An 8,016-nucleotide genomic window follows, 5' to 3' on the forward strand; every position below is an offset into this window, starting at 1 on the left:
ATTCAACTGCCTCTTCAGCACATCAATATCAGACATATTATTAGTTGTTATCAACATGTCATTAACATACAATAATAGATATATCGAAGACCCATCCTTTAATCTCCTTAAGTAAACACAACTACCAATCTAACTTTTCGAATAGTCCTGACTAGCCATGAAAGCATCAAAATGCTTATACCACTAGCTAGGAGACTGTTTCAGCTATACAAAGATTTCTTTAACAAACAAACATGATCTTCCTTACCCAAAATAACAAATCCGTTAGGCTGCCTCATGTAAATTCGCTCCTCCAACTCGTTGTGAAAAAATGCTGGTTTCACATCTAGCTGCTTAAGCTCGAGATCCTGTGCAGCAATTAAAGCAAGTAATACACGAATAAAAGTATGTTTTACCACATGAGAGAACACATCGTTGTAGTCAATGCCCTCCTGCTCCGTATACCCCTTTGCCATAAGTCGATGCATTATTAATATGACATTGCCTTGGTCGTGACTCTTGTTATGTATAAAAAAAATCATATTTAGTTTACCTATTCAAAGACTTTCAGTCTGCTTCCAATGATAGAAGCCGATAGTTAGCCAACAAATCCCACGTTAAACCTTGGGGTTAATACCACAAAAAAACCTAAACTGGTACACCTATGACAAATTTACCTCAAACTAATTTTTTGATCATAAAAAATTCAAAACTGGTATATTTGTAACCGGTAAATTGGATTAATATAATGAAAAATCACAAACTATTATACTAGTGACAAACGGAGGGAAAAACCCTGAACCGATACATCCGTCAACTACCACATGTCATTAAACTCAGAAATTTGACGGTAAAATTTAACGGAAACTGACGGAGGGTAAATTTGTCACGGATGTATCAGTTTGGGGTTTTTTGTGGTTAAAAAATTAGTCTGGGATAAATTTATCATGAGTGTACTAATTTGATATTTTTCGTGATATTAACCCTAAATTTTATAGAGAAAAAAGATGGACTGACGCACACCATCCTATACTGTGTGCTGTTATTTTATTTTTTTGGGTCAAAATTCTGTCTGTTCTTTAATAAGTTGGTTTTGTACGACTGGCTCTCCTTTTTACTCTCTAATTTCTACATTTTTTGGACGATAAATAATAATTTGACATTTATCTTAGCATCCATATATCATAGGAGTCTACGTCAGAGTCTTTTCTTATTGACTAACAAATGTGAACACCACCTGAATGAGTGGAGCTGATGCACGGGAATTCTAGGTTTAGATATTTTTTTATCTGAATCCTAGATTTGGATCGATAAGGTGCTGTTTGGATATATTCACTTGTCTTCATTTATAAAGAATAAATCATTTAACTTGTTTTTAGTAAAATTAAACGTTTCTTAAGTGAAAACAATGTTTGGTCATGGCTAATTAATATAAACATAACTAAACGGCCTTTGAGTCACTAATACTAAAGAATTTGATGTGGTAGATGCCCTATTCAATTCATAGAGTCTCCTCCTTATTGTAACTTAGAGGGCACACCCACCATTCTGCAAATAGTCTTATCTAGTGTACGTGAACTAGGTAATTTGCTGGCATCCATGGAGACTAGATTAATCCAAATAAGTTCGGATATCCTGTGTTATACATATAATTCACTAGTATAGTGGCACACACCACCCGTTGTGTGTGTGTGTGAGAGAGAGAGAGAGAGAGTTGAAAGTGATTGCCATTAAACAAAAGTTCATAATTTGAAAGGCTCTAAATAAAGGTACTTAAGGGAACATTATGATCATATTAAATTAGAAAGATGAAATCACACCTCCAATTATATCGATTCGATATCTATCTTTTCACACTTTATGTATTAAATGAAAAAAGGAACCCACAAATGTGTGAAACAGATGCGGAAAATTGAACTCAATGCCTTTGACTCTACTACCATCTTAAAGTCCAGTACATTTGTCACGCCCTGGGCTCCCCAAGCCACGGAAGACGTGACCCGAGGGGTTAATTGCGACGTCCCAGGGTGTGTCACCGTCCTGTTTCTTTTATTTCTTGATTATGCACATGCGGAAGCGTACAACATCAACACCCAACAACAACGACATCGACAAAAATTGAATAGCAACGAAAAACACACATACAACGTACTAGTCATATTATGCTTCTTTATACTTATCGGAACTTATGTTTACAAGCCCGTTTTATTAGGGCCGTTTCCGATTACATCAAAAGGATAGGTGGGGTTAGTCCTAGCTCCTCTTCGAGGGTAGCTTCCAAAAATGGTTTCATCAGTAGGCCGGCATCTCTAAGACTCGGGATCGGAATCGATCACGGCACCATTGGGCGGATTGGACACCGTGGGGCCCAATGAGGATCCGTCAAGGCCACCGGGTGGTGCGTTGTACCCACGGATAGGTCCAAAAAGATCCCCATGGAGCCAAACATACAAAGCCTTAAACCGGTTAAGAACCAAGTGCCCTAAACCCTCGTTCACCCATACCGTGGTGGTCTACTTCCGATACGAGATATTATTCCTAGCATCCACTATCTCCAACACGTTCGCTTTCAAGTTGATGGGCACACCAAAGTGAACCGCCGGGGGGGGGTGGGGGGGCGCGGGCGGTTGAGTCGAAACTCTCAAGAAGTAAATCGCCTAATCCTCGTATAGGAGGATGCCTCGTATCTGAAACATGCGATTCTTGACGCTAAACATGTCGATGGCAGATCAATAGCTAAATACTTGCTTTACCTTGTCTATGTATAAGAAAGTGCTCTCAAGTGCTTAAAATGCAAACATGATCAAGAGCCACATGATAATCTATAAATTATTCACACGAGCATCAATAATAAATCACACGGACTTCCAATTATTACTTAACCGAAATCCATCGGTTCTTTTGGAATCCACCGGCATCGTCCCGCCCCGTTGGGCACAACATCGTCCCAAAATCCATTGTGGACGGCATCCGAAATCCATCAGGTTTCGTCCTGAAATCTATCGCGGACGGCATCTGAAATCCATCGGACATCGTTTTGAAATCCATCGGTGACGACAACGTCCCGAAATCCATCAGTGATGGCTTTAACCCCTCGTGTGATCATACATACAAGCAAGCACACAAACCGGTTCTTATCTTTAGTTTAAGCAAATGCAAGAGGCCTCAAAGGCATGCCATGCAAAGTGTGTGTTATGACTTATCGGAACTACGTTGTTAGAACATGTCGAGCACGGAGCAAGAACCATGGCTTGACCCGATACATTCGAGCACTGACCTAGGCCAAACCCGGTTCGAAGCGATACGCCTCAATATCACCGAACCAAGAGAGAGACCCGGCCCGGTGTGTTTCCACGCATGTCCAAGACCAACGCGCACTCTTTCCGGAACTCGGGGCGTGCTTCAAGCATAGACAATAATATATGAGCAAACCGTGTTCAATAAGCAACAACAATTCCTTGTAACTCAACAAGCACGTGGCAAGAACCCAGCTAACTTCCGAACCTCGCAACACAAGCAAAGACATGAGCAAATCATACAAAATTGTATACAAAAAAACTAAGTGAGAACAATCAAACAACCTATACCTACAAGTGCAACAAGACTATAATCCCATGACTGGACTACGTAACACAATGCCCTACCCAACGATTAGGGGATCTACTTACAACTCGATGGAATGGGGGCCGAAATGTGACGAGCGAAGACGGGCGATGGGTGGCGCATGGCGGCGGGCAACCGGGGGGGGGGGGGGGGGGGGGGGGGCAGCGTGAGAAGGCCAAAAGGGAGAGAGGGGTGGGCGAGTGCGAGGAGGGAGAGAGGTGTTGACACCTAAATTTCGACCGACCATTTAATAATAATTTGCATAGAAAATTAGGAATTAAATTTTAATCCCTAAACAAAAATATTAAAATTGTATAGCATATAGTTTAAGTTCATATAAGTTAGTTGCATTCCGCATCGGACCGGCGGTGGCGAGAAAGCTGAAAATTCATCGGGTAAACCGAGCTTGAGCACTCGGCTCACTCAAGGGATTGGGGGCCAAAATTCACATGTCTAAAAGGCTTTGGTTGTTTTAATTTGAACTTAAATCAGCCTGAATTAATTTAGCCCATTTGGAATTAAAATTAAATTAAATGATAAAGCCTAAGTCTAAGCCCATTAGGACTAGGAAGCCCGGTTAATTAACCTAAGGTTGCGATATAAATATGTCGTTATGCGTCATAATCAAGGGGGACTCTCATAATTTTCAGATCAGAATTTTTAGAGAACACAAGTGTGAGTGAGAGCAAAAAGTGAGAGAGAGAGAGGGAGAGGTGATTGCAGGTCGGTTCAATCACGTCCGTCCTGTCCCACCACCGCACCGCTGCGCCGACATTCCCGCGCCGTATCCAAGTCACAGCCTGTGCTGCTCCCAGCAACCCGAGCTGCCACTCCGCCTGCCGCCCGTCGTCGCACCTTCTGCTCACGGCCAGACCTGTGGCCGTGAACCTCTGGCGAGCGCCTGAATCGATCAACTCTCCAGCTTGCTCTATCGTGCCCAACCGAGTTGCACTCCCTTCTGGCAAAGCAGTTCACCGGACGAATTTTCAGCGAACTCCAGTAACGTCCACGCAGTCTCCTCCCCAATCCACCTAGTTGTAGTCTACGCTCTCAAGTTGACCTTCAAGTCTTGTTACTGAGTTTCCACGGTCTGCATAAGAAGAAGCCAAAGAAAAGCATGGAAGAAGTGGTGGAATTTGTCCCTTCTTGGCTGGTGAAACATGGAAAGTTGACTGTAAGTCCCCATGAAGAGACCACGTGGAATTGAAGACAAAAGAAGATCGTGACTTTGCGGTTCAATCGAGGATCAACGGGTTGTTACTCGTTACATTATCAATACTTCTGAATCCCTACAACGTATACTCGGCGTCCGCTGCCTCGTTCTTCACCGCCACGGAGGCACCCCTTTGCCTTGTTCGAATGCTCCTTTGCAAGTGTCTAACAATTTTTCCGGTGATTCCGACGAGCTTGGTTTCGAGCCATAGCCTTCCCTCATCGGTGGCCGTAAAACTTCTTGCTGCCATTCCTTCGTGAAGCCGGAGAAGTCCACACTACTGCAAGCCGCCGTCCCGCGGGGAGTCGCTGCCCGTCGTCGATACATCCGCCGCTGGTCCACTCGCCACCGTCCCGATCTGCAATCCCGGCGATTCAAATTTGGAAAGAAATCCGCAAACCCGATCCAGCATCAAGCTCGAATTTGGAAGTTATCCGGAAATTAGGTAAGAAACTTTATCCGATATCGTTTCATATATTTAAATTCCTAATTCGAGTGATTTTGTTGTCTTTGGTTGGTTAGTAGATATATTTGAATGATGCATGGCATATTCGCAAGATTCCAAAAAATACACTAAGTTAGGAAATTCCTAACTTAACAACGTGTCGGGACGACTATCCGATCTCAACCATGAGATACGATACTCGGTGGCACGGAAAATCTTTATCCTGTTCATAACTATTTGGATACGATAGTAGATTTTATTTTGTTCCCAAATTCAAACGAATAGCCTTCCATCAATATCCATAACTACATGGATATGATCGCCGGTTTATATCGTTTCCCTAATTCAAAGATAATAAAACAAATCTTGCGGATTGCGTGGATTGGTTTTAATCGTGGTGGTTATCTGCCTGTTTGATTTATTTCCTTTAAAAAGAAAATTCCAAAAAAAGATTAGTTAGGATTTGAATTGATCTTATTAGAAGATAATGATGCATGTTTAGGATAGGTTTAGAATAACTTTCTTTGAATAAGTCGATAGGATGACTTTTTAATTTAAATTAGGAATTAGAGTAATTTATTTCCTAGTTTAATTTAGATATTATCCTAATCTTGAAAGTTCATTTTAGGGTAATTCTTGATTTCGAATTTTCATAAAAATACCAAAAGAAGTCACTTTAGGATAGATTAAATTATATTTTTTAGAATAGATTGCATGTTAATTTATGCATTTTTTTAATTCCGAATTTCATTGAAAAAAATACCAAAAATAAATCATTTGTCCGTCATTAGAATTAGGTCACGTCGTCGCATGACATATAGTTCGCATGTTAGGTTGCATTAATCGCATGCTAATTTTTGCACGTCATTACATATAGGTTAGCTTTCATTTTAATAAGTGAAAATCCTAAAAAATATTGAGTGAATTGCTTGTTAATTAGAAATCATATTAGGATTGTTGATATGATTTTCTAGCTAACAATGCAGATGCTTACGTTGCTTCGAGGTAAGTAATTCTCCCAATCTTGCAATTTATTTAATGTTTTGATTATTGGGTGTTACTTTGGTGGTTTGCGCACCCGCATGATTACCTCACATGCTAGTGACTAAGTTAAAATGGATCCAGACTACATGCATAAATATTTTTGAAAAGAAAAGGTACCAAAAGGGCGTTAGACTAGATCTAGCGTAACCAAGTCCCCGAGCTTAGAATCTCTGGTTCGTAGAAATAAAACATATCTCCCTATGTTTTATTTAGGTTTCTAATCGACCTACCACAAATAGATTAGTGGCGACTCCAAGCATGAAAACTTTTGCATGTTAAAAATTTAAACCCTAAGTTGCGAATTGATAGGACTTGGGAGGGCCCGAGTTAGGCTTAGTCTTAATAATTCATTAGCTTGAGAAATTTTAGGTCGCGACAATAGGGAAGAATGGTCACACCTTTGTTCTTGAAATTGATGTCTTCTACTTATTAGATAAGCTTCAACTATTACTTGACTAATGATTACTCTTCAAATGATGGCCCTAATTGTAAGATGAGGCTAGTCTAAAAGGGTGAGGTGTCTTGCCTAATGGTCTTGCAAGATCATTCCTTATCCATCTTGTGACCAAGTGTCACTATAAGAACCAACCTTGGCAAAACTTATCCTCTAAGTCTCAAGATAGGTTAATTCATTGCCTAAGGCTAAGGGACGTCGGTCTCCCCAAAAATTGACCCCCTCCCAAACCGAGCTCCTCCTCTTTTCTCTTAAGGCAGCCGGCGACCTATTCTGCTCTCGGACGCCTCTACGCCTTCTCGGCTACCTACTCTGCTCTGCTCTTCTTGCTTGGTTGTGGTGCGTTCTGCACTTTGCTTGGCTGTGGAGCGTCCAGCTTCAGTCGACTAGCGTGGGGAAGGAGGAAAGGGATAGAAGAGAGAGGGAAGGAAGCCAGGCCAGGGAAAAGAAAAAAATGGGAAGGGCAGGGCTGGGCCCAGCGGGAAATAAAAGTAAAGAAAAAGGGAAAGGGAAGAAGAAGGGAGGCCAGGCCGGGCCTCCCTTGGCCCGGTCTACCTTTTTTCTTATAATAATTTTTAATTTTAATTCCCCTTTTTTTATTAATTAAATATGCACATATTATCTATATGCCATGTAATTTTGTGAAAATACTTTTGTTTTGGTTTAGGAATTAAGGACATTAATCCCTAAATTTTGTGTAGTTAATTTTGGGCAATTAAAAATAGGTGCCAACATTCTTTTTGGGACACTCTCAAGTCTTCCAAATTATGAAATTTTTTATCATGTGAATGCAGACCTTGACTTATTAGGCATTGGCCCTTCAAGACCTTTGCTAACGACTAGCTTCATTTCTTAGTGGCCTTTTCACGAGTCCATAAGCATCCTCTCTAATGGCCACTAACAAGTGGGCAAAACTTGCAATAGAAGAATCGATAACAAAAAAAATTACATAAAATCGACAGGACAGGTTGATTGGGGAGGAATCACGAGAACAAAAATGAAACTTTTAATTAAGCACTGTGAAAGGAGCATGAACTTTGGCCATTCATTTCTATGGCTATGTATTTCTAAGAGTCTAGAGATTATAAATGACGATTTATATGCCTTAATAAAATTGTTTCCTCTCAAGCTCGCCCAGAAGACTGGTAAGATATACATCATATGATTCAGTTCAATAATGTTTTATTTCGCATATGGCAAGGAGGGAAATTTGTTTCTCCAGCTGGTGTTAGATGTGTTCCATATATAGAATCTCGTGATTTGACATACTAGTCAACT

This window comes from Syzygium oleosum, unplaced genomic scaffold (assembly GCF_021117445.2).
Source record: "Syzygium oleosum isolate NSW1041296 unplaced genomic scaffold, Sole_v2.1 Sole_v2.06, whole genome shotgun sequence".
Lineage (NCBI taxonomy): Eukaryota > Viridiplantae > Streptophyta > Magnoliopsida > Myrtales > Myrtaceae > Syzygium > Syzygium oleosum.